The sequence below is a fragment of the Xenopus laevis genome, chromosome 3S, assembly GCF_017654675.1.
Source record: "Xenopus laevis strain J_2021 chromosome 3S, Xenopus_laevis_v10.1, whole genome shotgun sequence".
NCBI lineage: Eukaryota > Metazoa > Chordata > Amphibia > Anura > Pipidae > Xenopus > Xenopus laevis.
The window spans coordinates 70,356,897-70,372,115 of NC_054376.1; the positions used below are offsets into that span (position 1 = coordinate 70,356,897).

The following is a 15,219-nucleotide window of genomic DNA, read 5'->3' on the forward strand; positions in this document are numbered from 1 at the left end:
AGGAGAAGGAAAGGCTTTATTTACTTGGGGGTGCTAAAAGTTAGGGAGCCCCAAGTGATTATTAGTGATGGGCTAATAAATTCACCTGGCACGAATTTGCAGTGAATTTTCGCATTTAGCCGCCAGCGAAAAAATTCACGAATCTCCCAGGTTTTTTGTGAAAACGTTTCTAATTGCTCGATTTTTAAGTGAAAACGTTCGTGGGTGCGCATGCGCAGTAGTGCAAAAAGATGATCTTTAACAAAGAAATTGGCTATTTCATTCTACTGTGTTCTACATGCGTCTGCCCTGGGAAATTTGAAGAAAAAAAGTAGAGGTGCTCGCTGAAAGAACCCCCGAACCAGTGCAGATTTCTGAAGATAGGATCACCGGCCCAGGGTGTGGGGTAAGTATATATAATCACTTGGGGGTGCCTAACTTTTGGCACCCCCAATTAAATAGGCCTTTCCTTCTACTTAAAAGATATGAATTGCTTTAGAAACTGAAACAGGTTTACAGAACCACTGAGGGAATGTAATAAAAGTCGGTAAAGAATTTTCTTTAGTGACCAATTCTGATAGTGGAAGAAAGATTGCGAATGTTAACGTTTGCGCCAGTGTGCTGTGTATGTAACAAAACTTCTTAATGAAAAAATTGTTTGCTCCAAAAGATTACGACACCTTCAATCACTTCTTAAAAGTCTGCAATATGCCATTACATTTGCAACGCAGTCTAAGGAAGAACATTGTGAAATGTGAATTTTTAGTCAAATTGTTTTTCTCTTTGCCACTTTTATTGCTCCCCCCCCCATAAATAATAAATATCCCAATTCTGTCACCATGGTGCTTCCTCTATAGTTACGCCCATGGCAACTGTGGCTGAACAGATGGGGTTTTTTTTTTGCCTTCCTCTGGATCAACTGGCAGTTAGGCAGGTTAAAAAAAGTTAAAAGGTTGAACTTGATGGAGGTGTGTCTTTTTTCAACCTAACTAACTGGTCAACATACAGTTGCTATTATAGGAGAAATGTGCAGGGTTTATACAGTTCTGGTTAGTGAGATCTATAGTAAGTGGCTAGTGTCTCTCTGCCTGGAGGTCCAGTTTAGATTCAATTTTCTGCTTCATGAAATCTTGGCAGGGAGCTTGGTTGCTCTCTCTAATGGATTATTATTAATAGCAGAGATAATGAACCGGCCAGGGAATGAGCTGTGCTGGCTTTCTGGCGAGTTTATCCGTTGCTATCTGGATCTGTGGGCTGCACATTGAGTTGTACAGGGGAACGGCCGGGAGATGAGCGGCAAGTGTCTGATTGCAGAACATGCTGGAGGGCTGCGTGTGTCAGTTTCCTGCTGCCTCGCCCCTCCCGCCCCACCGCACAGTCTGTAGAGTCGCTCGCGTACAGAACAGTCGCACCACGGTTTGTTGACTATTAGTGGATGAATGAGTGGATGAACTCCAGCCCCATCGCTGACATTATCCACAGCCCTCAGAGAGCTCAGGAGACGCTCAGTGCAGCGGGAAGCTAATTACCAACCTCAGCGAGATTTTAGTGCTCCTAATCGCTGGAGCGGATTTATTAGTCGCTCTCATGCTGTAGTGACCGGTTTATTATCATCCCTGCCTGGCAGCTGAACTGCCGCCTCCTCCTCACCTATTCCCGAGGCAACTTTTATCTCTCCTGGACTCCTCATTTTCCCGCACAGATAATAATAGGTAAAGTGCATTCTCTCTTTCTATCCATCAGCAGCAGCAGCAGTGGGTTTATTGGTGCCTATACTGATAATGACAATGGCAAGAAGTTGTTTCTGAGGCTAGACTTTTCATTCACATACTAAGGCTTTTGTTAATGGGGAACTATCGCGAAAATGAAAAATTAATATAAGCTTTATCATACTGAAATAAGAAACTTTATACAGTTAAAAATTCCGCATTGTTTCTGAAATAATCAAGTTTATCTTTACTATTCCTCTCTCAGCATCTGTTTCTCTTCATTCTGTCTTCTTGCAGCAGTTGGGTGTCAGATATTCATTGACAGTTAGAGACAATATATCTTATGGGGGGGGGCTTCCTTTCCTATCATATGTATTAGGGAGTTAGCACACGGACAGATTCGGGGGGGTTTTAGTCGCCTGGTGACTAATCGCCTCTTCTTCGGGGTGACAAACTCCCCAAACTGCCTTCCTCCTGCTATAATGAGTAAACGCCAGCGCCAATGCACTCACGGCGCTTTGATTTCCGAAGCATCGGGGAACGTCGGAAATCGAAGCGCCGCGAGTGCAGTTCAAGGAGATTAGTCTCCAGACAACTAAATCTCCCTGAATCTGCCCGTGTGCTAGTTCCGTTAGAGCTCACTCAAATAATTGATCCCAGTATAAACAAAATAACTGCCTTTTGCACAAATTCTGCATGTAGAGAGTCATGATGACCGGTGATTTTAACAGAGTGAGCTCTAATACATCTACTAGGCAAAAGGAGCCCCCCTATAAGATATATTGGATCTAACTATCAATGAATATCTGACACCCAACTCCAGCATGAAGACAGAATGAAGAGAAAGTGAAAAGGATGGTGAAGATAAACTTGATTATTTCAGAAACAGCACAGCATTTTTAATTGATTGTATTTAGAAAACTTCTTATTTCAGTATTCTGAATCTGATATTAAATTTTCAGTTTTGCGATAGTTCCCGTTTAAATATACTGCACTGTGTTTGCTTCACAATCTGTTGACAGTTAATCTAATGGACAGAATTCATGGGCTTTTCAATGGACAAACAGCACAGCTGCCTGTCACAGGTTCATGGTATTCTAGCTTTAGGGATATAATGACACTACAGCCAGTCACACAAACAGAAAACAACAAGGCGCCGGGGTGACTCACTTAGATATTAAATAGCTAACACATTTTAATAGCATTCTTCATCAGCTGTGCCAGACATTCCTTCTATAGTCACTTTATTCCAAAACACACTTATATGGCATTGAGAATTACCAATTGATCCCTTTAAGGGCCCTTACTCATTGGCGTTCTGACCTGCGCTCCCCTGTGTTCCGTTTTTTGGCGTTCAGCCGCAGGGGAGCGCAGGAATAGACGCATGTCATTATTTCAAATGGGGCTGTACTCACTCAGGCGCGTGTAGGCGCCGAACGCAGGTTGAGACGCAACATGCTGCATTTTTCCTGCGTTAGGCGCCTACACGCGCCTGAGTGAGTACAGCCCCATTTGAAATAATGACATGCGTCTATTCCTGCGCTCCCCTGCGGCTGAACGCCAAAAAACAGAACGCAGGGGAGTGCAGGTCAGAACGCCATTGAGTAAGGGCCCTAAAGCTGCAGTAGGGAAAACTATTTTTTCCTGAAATATTGGCTAATATTGTCTGAGCTGGCATACACCTCAAAAAAAAACTCCCTGATGCAGGTGCCCACAGACATGGAGACTTGGCACACAGGATGATTTGTGTGTGTGGGGGGGGGGTATCTTGCTCACTTCAAAGACGAATGGTAATCTGTAACTACATTCCTAATTAAAAGAATATTTCATTGGTGTACACTCTGATTTGACAAGTCACACTGAGCTGAATTGCCATTATAGTTCTGCAGGGCAAATAGGGGATAACTAAGCCCAGTGCTTATTTTATTAGTGTTCACAATCCAAAGTATAAAAACAGTTTTGCAGAATTCTTTTGATAAAGAATAGCTATTTTAACTGTTATACTGTTTCTTTGATTACAAGTACTAGTGTTTTAGTATATATTTTCATTGCCATGTACCATTTCACATTACACTGTAATAATGTGTGAGAATACTTGAGATGTTGTATTATATTTTATCCAGTATAGCCCCAAGAGGTACTCATGACACTACTGTGCTCTTTTATCCAACATTCATTTTACCACTGTGTGTGGTGTTCAGACAAGATATTGCTGTTTTTAGGGCTCTCAAATTCTTGCTATGTTGTTCTTTCTGCTTCTCATTGCTTGATACTTGAAAGACAAGTGTACTAGTGTAAGCACCATTGCTTTACCATTGTAAGAACAGTGATGGTTTATGCTTAATCACTTTGAAGGAGGCAGGCTAAAATATAGATACATTGTGTTGCTTTTTTCCAATGCAATGTGATACTTGTAGATATGGGTGATACCCAGTTACATATACAGTAAAGATCCTGGTTATGTAGCTTTTCGAAAAGTATTGCCTAAGTCTTATATCAGCTGTATTCTTAAACTGATGTTTTGGTGGTCATAGTATTTACTAGTATACATTCATGGTATGTGGTGAAATATGTGTAACATGCTTTCACTAGTTCCAGGTCATCGAATGACATATTTACAAGTACAACTCCTTATTCTGCACTCCCTTATCTCTGTGCAGCACTTGTTCAGTCTTCGCCAAACAGGAGTCAGACACTGCCTTGGTGTTTTGCTGGAATCCTTGAAGTTTTTTTACGGTGTGTTGCTTGCTCATTAGTTTTGCACATGTTAGGAAACTAATCTTTTGAAGTTCTACAACAACATTTGTGATGGAGGGGAAATGAGGTCAAACTATATTTTAAAAAGTGGAGCTGGGCATTGACAAAGTGCATTCTACATTAATGTTGGTAATTGCATTCATGTGGAAATGCAAAAGAAAGCCTTTCAAATGACTTAATATTGTTATTAATTGCATATTGAAAAGATTCCCTCCTATTAGCATATATTTTTCTATGGTAGTTGCTTGATAAGCTTTCTGGCTTATTGTTATAGTTTCTCTGTATGCCGAGAACACCGGAATATACAAAGTAATGTTTAGGGTCTTGTATTATATAATAGGATGCTGACCTCTGCAAAAATGAATTCTAGGGCTGTCTCTACATGGGATGTAAGAGTTTTTAACAAGCCCTGCCTTGGGACCTGAGAGGACCTATGAGTACAAAAAAATTAGAACTGTCAATTCATCAGAATAGAAAAATAAACAAACTAACTGCAGCATGAAGGTCTTGGGGGATCAAGAGCAGAAATTGAGATATATGGATCAATATAAATGGCTGCATAATGGGGGGTGAATTGGGGGTTTAGTGATGGGTGAATTTCTCCCGTTTCGCTGAAAAATTCGAGAATTTCCCACAAAATTCGCAAAATGCGAATTTTGATGCCAGCGACTATTCCGACGCCGGCGACAATTCTGATGCTGGTGACAATTCTGACGGCCATTAAAGTCAAGGGCGTCTATAATTGTTGCCGGTGGCAATTTCACGAATTTATTCACCTGCGGCGAATGGGGAGGGGGGGTGCGGCCTAGGGTCGCCCGCCCAGGAAATCCAGCCCTGAAAGCAAGTATTTTTTCCTGAAAAGGCGGCAATCCTAGCCTTCTTGTGCCAATATTCTGTTGTTGGTGACTTTGAGATGCAACACACACACATGTATTATATAGAGGATATATATATATATATATATATATATATATATATATACAGTATATATATATATATATATATATATATATATATATATATATATATATATATATATATATATATATATATATATATATATATATATATATATATATATATATATATATATATGGGGTCGATGATGGTAAAGATGTCAGCCTAGCTCGGTTGTCTTTTGAGATTTTTCAACAGATTTATATAGTCATTCCTGTAATTTGTAATTACATCATTTATATAGTCGTGTACTCCACCCCTCATGTTGAATTGTGGTTTGTCTTTTGAGCTGCAAATTTCCAACTAAGAAAATATCAGGCAATAATTTACACTGACTCATTTAGTCTATTATAAAATCAGTGTGGGCGACTCCAGCTAAACATCAAGATTTGTGTGCATATGGGTTTTCGGGAATTACAGGCATTCCATACAGTGTTTTGTACAGTATTTCACCCAAATACCACATTACTGTTTGATGCAATCTAATTATTAGCAATGACCTAAGTATAAATGCATATAGTGTTGCAAGATTTCAGTGTTTACCCCATGTGCAATTTTGGTGAACTTGAGTTAAAGTTAAATGAAACTGACATTGTGCCTGTGGATAAATGCAAGCCAAGAATCAGTCCCAATGCTCACATCAACCACTTGTGTCTACACCCAGAGCCATTGCCTTGGTAGAAAAACAGATGCAGCTCATCTTCACTACCTTTCAGCCGACCACTGGAAAATTTAATTGGGGCTGATACTAGATCATGTTATGATAGCGGATTATCTGTTTAATGCTACTTGATTTGCCATATATAACATTGCAACATTGTAGTGTTTGGTATTGTATTTGTATGGTCATGATAAGCCAAACTGTTTGACCAAATCTGGGCACATATGGCCAGCCTAAGGCAGATACGTTATTGAGTCAATTGTGATTGCCTGTAGACAAATCAGTTTGGTAAAATTAATATGCAATGTCAAAAATATGCAGTTGTTTATTTGGTTTAGAAGATTGTATAATCACCTGTCAAATGTCAAAAATGGCACATTTTAAAATGCTTCACATTTCATTAGCTGCTCAATCATTTGAGAATGTGTGTCTGAAAATATAATTTTAAAATATTTTTAAAAGCATGCTAATAATGCAGAGATTTGATGCACACTGTCATCACGTAATTACCTAAATTTGTGAGAATGCAATATGTATTTTTTTATATATGATTTAATAGTTGTGATTTGTTCAGATTTTATTGTCAGGCCATACTGGTTTTGGAGTGACAAGCTTGAACCTTTGTGCTGGGTAACATGGGATTTGGTGAAAGACACAAGTCCAGTAACCAGTCAGAAGTAAATTTCAATTTTTTTTGGAGCAATCACTATGTACTCTATTGCACTTCGCCTGGTCTGAGGTGGTGAAGTAAAATCTGGTGCAAGAGGTAACGTTCATGAAAATCCGCAACTTAGCGAATTGGTGTAGTTACGTCCCTTCGCCAGAGCGCAACTTCGCCTGGCGTAAGGGTGCGAAGTATCGCTAGAGTAGGACTACTTCGCTAGTGAATTTACACCAGCACCCCATTAGTAAATCGGTGAAGTGGCAAAATGACGTCATGCTGGCAAATTTTCACTAGCATTAGCCACTTCGCCCCTTTAGTAAATTTGCCCCTTTAGCTTCCAGGGCCAGACAGCAAACATCTCCCACCATGAAGAAATTAAAAACAAAACAAAACACACCTTTTTATACTTCTGTGGTTACTCTCAAATGAGAAAATCAAAACATATGTCACATATTGCCTAGTATTACTTTGTGTGGTAGTACATGGGTTCAAACTCAGATTGTTTGGCAGGAGAATGTAAAATCTAGTGTAAATTACGTGAGTTGATTAAATTTGGCTGGTGTGTTGTGGCACTAAATATAAGGGTTTTACAACAGAACAGTATCGGCTGTACTAATGATCAAGCCTTGTAGTAACAATACTGACTATTTCACTTAGAATTGAAAGAAGGAAGGCTAGGACTAGATACATACCTCCCAATTGTCCCGTTTTCTGTGTGACAGTCCTGATTTTGACAGCTCAGTCCACAGTCACTGGTTTCTTACTGAAATGTCCAGAGTTTATCTTTGATCTCCTACACTGTTGCCAGAAAATAAGAGGCTTTTTGGCAGAGAGCCAAGAACACTGTTCAGTTGCACTGCAAAGTTACAATTGTAGTTATTTAAGATAAGCAGGTGTCTTGGGAGAACTGAGACTCACAGCTTATAGGAAAATGTCAGCTTCATTAGCAAAACTGTTATAACAAATAAAACATGGCCCTAAAACTCTCAGAAATTTGTTCAAACTTTCATAACCTGCCATTTTTGGTAATAGGAGGTATGGCCACAAAATGAGTGTGGTCGAAATATTTCAGTGCCTGATATATTTGTCCCTCTTTACATTTTTCTAATATTGGGAGGTATGTAGATATGAAATATATATTGGACATCTTTATTTTCTGCACAAAAAAGTCCTTCACAGGAAGGATTTTCTTCATCTCCCCATAAATGGATTCATGTGCCTGAGTTCAGGCACATGACATCAGGACATGGAATTCCTTATCCTCATGGGAATCTTGATTTTTATACTATCTATCTATCTATCTATCTATCTATCTATCTATCTATCTATCTATCTATCTATCTATCTATCTATCTATCTATCTATCTATCTATATATATAGATATAGATAGATAATTATGAAGAGGACCAGCACTCTGTTTCCAAAAATCAATAATTTATTGTAGTGTCACAGTATCTTCAACGGTTCGGCCCGCTTTGGGGGCTTTATCATCCTTATGTAAATAACATGGTTCATCTTGTACTACATATGCTCTGCTGCTATACTTAATTTTAAAAAATTTGATTTTTTTTTAATGTAATTTTTTTTTGTACTTAGTTGTAGTATTTAACTAGTATTTTTTAACTTAGTACAGTCTAAAAAAGTGGATCAGGATGCATTTCACTGCATGCTGTACTTGTATAACTATGCATCTGACAAATAAAGAATCTTATCTAATATACAATATATATATATATATATATATATATATATATATATATATATATATATATATATATATATATATATATATATTTTTTTTTTTTTTTTTATGGTTTAAAGGGACAATGTATACACATGTCCAGCTTGTTTTGCCCATACTTAAGTGCTAATTATGATTGATTGATTTTAACCTTACTATATCCACCACCATTCCTTAGAAGACCCTTATTTAAAAGCCACTTTAATTGTCCCTGTTTCTTAGACTTATAGAGTAGAAGTACATCATTTTATTAACATATCCCCCTCTTTCCACCATTTTTCTGAAGAACCAAGGAGTTGGGGTCATGTCTAAAACCAGCTTTGTTTAAATTTCACTGTTCTGAATTGTTTAGTGCATGTAAATTGTGAATGTAGTGAATGCATGTCTAGGACAAGGTTGATCTAATGGCCTTATGTTGATCACATCTGTTTATGTAGATCAAAGAAACTGTGTCTTTGTCCCAAACATTATGGTGGCCACTGTATCTGTATTCCCAGGTCTCTCAGTAAAAGATCTCATCCATATACTGATATATTCACATGTTTTCCATGGGCAATGGAGAGTGCCTGACCTGGTTCCTGTGTATATTCAATGCCAAACAGCTTGCGTGACTATGCATGATTCATGTCATTTCTGGAACAATGCATCACAGAATTTTGCATCCCTGCACTTGATTTTCTAAATCTGTTTTTCTCTCTCAGTATTTCCTGTCTAACTATCCATGTGGATTGGCATTGGTGATGAGCAGTAAATTGAAAAGGATCAGCATGCATATCCACTAAAACTTTCAAAATTCCCACTTTTTGCAATCTTTTAAGAAAGGAGAATGAATATAAAGTTACAATCCAATCCAACCCTGTTTTTATATTTAATCTTTGTATTCAGTGTATAAAGCCATTTATTAGTGCTGTGGAATGTAGTGGAGCTTTATAAATATGTATAAGGAGCCCATTTACTAAGAATCGAATTGTGATTTGTTTTCTGAATCTTGAAAAATTTGTGATTTGCCTATGTTTCTAAAAAGCTCTAAAAATGTGATATTTATTAAGTGTAAAAAGCACAAATATCTCTTATGCAAAACTTTGCCACGTAAAAGTTGTTGAGGTGCTGTAGAAGTCAGAGGGAGCTGTGCTTATCCTATTGGACCATTTTAAATTACTTTGGACTTTTTATATTTGGATCTTTTAATAAATTCAATTACAATTGTGGTTTTATAACCTCTAAAACCAGTAAGCCTCTAGTCTTAGGGGGTTATTTAAAAGTTTGACCATAAAATAATTAAATAAAGGGGAAAAACGAGATTTTTTTCAAAGAAAAAAACTTGAATTTTTTGAGATTTATTAAACTCCAATGGTGTTAAAAAGTTAGAATAAAAAAGTACTCCAACTCAGACCTGCAGCGTTCATGTAGAAGTCAATGGCAGATGTCCCGTTGATATCCTGATCTGGGGTGGGTTGTCTTCAATAATCCTAATATTTTGTGGTTTTCAGATGTCAAATACGAAAAAGTCTGAGGTTTCAGGCATCAAATCTGAAAAAGTTGCAGTTTTTGGCAACAAATCTGAAAAATTTGCACGGTTCAGATTTTTTCACAATTTTATTAAAGTTTTTTGGAAAAATGTATTCATAAGTAGGGGGGAAAAGTCTGTGCGGATTTGGTCGGAGTTGTTTTCAGAAAATAGTGAGAACTTTTCGGATTTTGATAAATAACCCCCCCCCCCTTAGTAATAAGAATAACTAAAACCAACTTAAATACTTTGATTAAATTGATAGATATTTCCTTGCACTGCAAAATGTGAAATACACCCAGATACTGTATATGTGTAAGACGTGCCGGGAGATTCTCCTCGGTTATTACCTCCCGGTTATTACCTCCCTCTGCGGGTGTGTAGACGCGCACTTCCAGGTTTGGATCCTAGCGCTGGCGCTTGACGCCGGGCGTCTTGATGCTCACGTCACGACTTCAAGCATCTTGACGTCCCGAATTGGTGCTGAATTTGAATTCTTGTCGCCAAGTCATCTTTAAAAGCCCAGTCCTCCATTCTGATAGTGCCCAAGCTGGCTTCAGTTTACTGATCCTGCCGAAGCATTAATACTCTGTTTGAATTCCTGGTTTTTGACTTCTGCCTGACTATTTGACTTAGATTCCTGCCACCTGCCTTGATCCCTTTGCCTGACCTTCGACTATGTTTTTTCCTTATCCTTGCTGGTACCTCATTTTGGACTTGTTGTTACCTAAACACACATTTCCTTTGTGGTTCAGAAGCAGAAAGCCCGGGGCCCAAAAGGGCGTCTTTGAAAATCAGAAATCCTAGTGTGTCTGAGTGTACCCACTATCTTCTAAAAGGTTCCTGATTGACGTGAACGTTACAATATGTATGTATATATATATATATATATATATTTGATTATTATTATATAGCAGAACTAATGAAAAAAGCAAGCTGGGGGAGGACTCGTGGTTTGGAAGATGTTAGTCTGTTGTTTGCTTTGAACTATGGGATGGAATTTGGATTGTACTTTTAATATATTGTCTAGCAATAATGCTTTTGTACTAGAGAGAACGATTCCATCCAGATTACAACCTTTCCTATTAGATTGTTCTGACATTTTTTAATAACTAAAACTGTCAATTATAGGAGTGTTAAATAATTGATGGTTTCAACACAGATGCATACTGTGCATAAATAACCGTTTAAACTAGCTTCAGTATGTCCAGAGACTGGCAACCAATCCAATGAACTGTCAAACTATTAAAGGTAGCCATACACATATAGCGATTTCGCCAAAGGAGCGGATGTCCCTCGGGCCCAACGATCATAATGAAAGGAATACTGGCAGTCAGATAGTGGGACAACATCAACAAACAGATGCAGTCCACGGTCCGACAGGATTTTTACACCTGCCTGATTGACATTTGGTCGACTTTGACCAGATATTGATCAAAAAAGTCAGTCGAAGGGCCCCACACAGGCCAATAAGCTGCCGACTCGAACTGTCGGCAGCTTTTATCGGCCCGTGTATGGCCACCTTTAGAAACATATTTACATTTGAAAAGTGAGGGATTATAAGTCATTTCCACTACTAACATCCTCTCTATTCTCTTACTTGTAGAATTCTGATGAATGGGCTTTAAAAGGCATCAGTATAATCACATGTGAAATGGCCAATTGTATGTAAATATTAGATTAATCCCCTTGATTTAGGAACCTTATATTTACCTATCTTGTTAGATTATTTTCATGTCTCTTTCCTGTGATGTTAAAATTATATTAAAAGAAAAAAAATCACCTATAAAATATTTTTTGGTAACATCAAGTGTTTTAAAGTTATTAAAATATTAAAATATAATGTACTGTTGCCCCGGACTGGTACACTGGTGCATTTGCATCAGAAACAATACCGTAGTTTATATAAATTATCTGCTGTGTAGTCATGGGGGCAGCCACATACCTCCCAACTGTCTCGTTTTGATCGGGACTGTCCTGATTTTGACAGCTCAACCCCCAGTCCCGGCTTGTTACTGAAATGTTTTTTCTTTGGTCTCCTGCTTTGAACAGCCAGAAAAAGATACAAAGTTTCTAAATTAATTGCCGCTTGGCAGAGAGCCCAGAACAGCCACCAGGTGCACTTGGATACTTTTGTAACAATTTAGGGCTGAACTCCACAAGGCGATTAGGACCAGCACGCTGCATCTTCATCCAATAGTCGGATAAATGTAGTTTGTACCTGCAATTTCTCGATCAGTCTCATTAAATTCTGTACTTCCAACACGTTGCATGCGTGTCATCACCTGGTGACAAATTGGTCCTGAACGCCTCGTGGATTTCAGTTTTCAAAAAAAAAAAAACTACCCCCACCCCACGTGGACCCTCCTCCCCCCCAGCCTAGCTGCCCCCATGGAAATGCCCCTAACTTTATATTTACCCCTCAGCGCAGATTCAGGCATCGAAGTTCCATGCAGCCATCCTCCGGGTCTTCGTGTCTTCTTCCGTTGCTGGGGGGGAGGAGGGAAGGGGGGTATACGCGGGGTGGGGTAGGAGTTTTTTTTTTAAATGGTTGAATTCTCCTTTAAGGTAATCAAAGAAGTAATTGTAACAATTTAGGATAAGCAGGTATTTTAGGGAAACAGTGGCTAGAATGTAAATCGCCGGCGGGATGGCACTCAGAGTGCTTCGTTTTGAGAAGTTGAAGTTCACTTCGGGTGACTTCAGAAAACGAATTGCTCCGAGGGCCGTCCCGCTGGCGATTTACATTCTAGCCGGTGAGTGTCAGTTCGGGAGATTAGTTCCCCCGAAGAAGAGGAGATTTGTCGCCGGGTGTCTAATCTCCCCGAATCTGAGTGAGTGCCCTGAACCTTAGAATACAGGAATCTAAACCCATTGTATTTTACAAATCATATCTGCTATCCACTAATTAACCTGTGCCGTTTTTCCTTTTTAAGAGTAAATGCCTGCACCCACTGCCAAAACAGCTTCAAAATCTCAAAAGACGCTTATGCATGTTCTAATCAAATGAGCCAATGATTACCCCTGTATGGCCCAAAATGCACAAGGCTATTTAGCACTATTGTGCTATGTAAGAATGTAGATACAGTACTTGTAAATAGAAACTTTTACGCAACATTAATTTCTGCTGTGGTTCAGTTTGTGCCAGCCTGACATTTTTCAAAGAATATGTCAAAAAATGTTTGGAGCATGTGCAAGTGATAAATGTGATAAATTCCCTTCTAATTTGGAATTTATTTTGATTTATTTTCTGTTCAGAAAATGCCCAGTTTGGAATCAAAAGCACTGCAAGGTAGAATATCTACATACTGAGCCACCATCCTGTATGACTTTTAATGCGTTTTATCATATTCTTTAACTTTCATGTGTGGTTTTACAGTTACCAAATGTCTTGGTGCAAAAGTAATGTCATCGGAATCATTACTCACTGAAGACGTAGTGTGAAATATTTTCTGTGTCTAGATAATATGGTTTCCAGCAGTCAGTGTGAGAGCAGCATATTTGTTAGATTCTTTTGCCTCATCTGGGTTGCACCTATTGATGCAGGTCACAGTCGGAACACTGGAGCACCCACCTGGTTTGGAGGTGGCTATGTCTCCAAGGTTTCCCTGCGTGAACTGGCACAGCGGTGCACGATTTGGAATAGGATGCAGGAAGAAGACCGTGGTGCTGAGCACACCTATAAGGAATTGCTAGTAGCGGATGTTGACACAAGTACTTTTAATAAATGGGGTCTTTTAAACAACTGATTGCTGACTCTATTGTGCTTGCAGTCGTAAATGACCTTTTGTGTTACTAGTAAAACTCCACTAAAATCTGTTATTATTTTGTGGCTCAACTGGAGAAAACTGTATCCCGAGATAATAGGTTCATTTGTTGTCTTTACATTGCTGTGTGGTGGGTGAGGTTAAAAAGGACACAAAGTTTTGTAGAAGTTAAGACTAAAAAATGACAAACATTCACTAATTTTAGCTTTCTGCTGAAATGCTTCCTACTTTGTTTTTAGTTGATCCAGATGTAGAAGCAAAAAAAAAGTCTATCTGAGTCTGGAAGAAAGGATCAATGTTGTACTTCATGTAATTCCAGCAAAGAAACTGGCCATTCTTTTTTTAAACAAAGTGTTAATTGCATTACTGTTTGGTGTTGACATTTTAAGACAATAATGACATATTCCTCATTACCTCAAACACTACAGAGCTTAGTTCCTAAATGGTACCATGTGCATACTTCAAAATATCTGTACAAGTTATCTTGTATTTTAACCACAATGCAAAGTTTTTATCCAGTCTTTCAACTTAACTTTGCTCCCTTTCAAATCTGCATGGCCATTTTTGTACCCATACCATGAATAAAGTATTGGTGTTCATGTAAATATTTCTGAGCGGATGCCGTAAGTAATATAATTTGCAAGCATTTCAGCTAGAACAAGTAGAGCACCCATACGTCCAAAATGCAAAGAAAACCTTGGAATTAGTCTACTTGAGAAGGGTGTAAATTACTTACAGGGTGTATTTTCTATATAGCCACCTGAGGGCAGGTGACCTTTCAAATGTCTATATGGAAAAATCAGCCCAAATCAGCCTCAAAATTTACCATAAATCCAGGTACCCCTGTCACTTGCATTTAGTACAAGCATAGATATTCCTGCGAATGTTTTAATTGCACAGGGGAGAGGCATGGTCAGGTCTTCAGATGTAATGTCTTATATTACTATGTAATTGACTTGTTTCCGCCTATTTTCTATAGCATACATACAAGCAGCTTGTCTGCTAACTGATTGATGTGATTCTGGGCCTACTTTTGTGCTTATCAATCTGCCTTATGATCATAAAGAAGATCTTTTGTAGCAAAGCTTTACAGTATAAATTGGTGGGGGAAGTTTGTCTGCTCTGTTGTACAGAATTAATATAACGTAATATTTTTTACTCATCTCACTGATGTCCAGGACACTAAATATGTCTACAATTTATATACAGCGAATAGTAGGCACATCTGAGAGTGCAAATGCTGTAGATTACACTTCTGCACCCAAGACATCTGTCTGTTTGTCGATTGACAAAGATGCCCGATCGAGCCAATGTTCCTAAGCTTTCTTTTATGTTACATCTGCCTAATAGTTATACGAATGGTGCCAACTGAACAGTTTTGCTTTTATAGTAAAATAGGATATTAAGTAGATTAGTAAACCAATCAAAATGTTCTTATTGTTATAGTTGTTGCCAAATGTGTCCCAAGGCTAACAA

General features: G+C 38.4%; 1 protein-coding gene across 3 annotated transcripts in view; it reads left to right on the forward strand.

Moving 5' to 3' along the window:
* Positions 1-1,093: 1,093 nt before the first annotated feature.
* The window catches only part of sema3d.S (semaphorin 3D S homeolog), an 89,391-nt gene continuing 75,265 nt past the window's right edge, over positions 1,094-15,219 (forward strand). For 2 of the 3 annotated variants that reach the window (XM_018254326.2, XM_018254327.2), the window contains exon 1: positions 1,094-1,691. The gene's annotated coding sequence lies outside the window, so the exon portion shown is untranslated. 3 annotated transcript variants of the gene reach the window in all.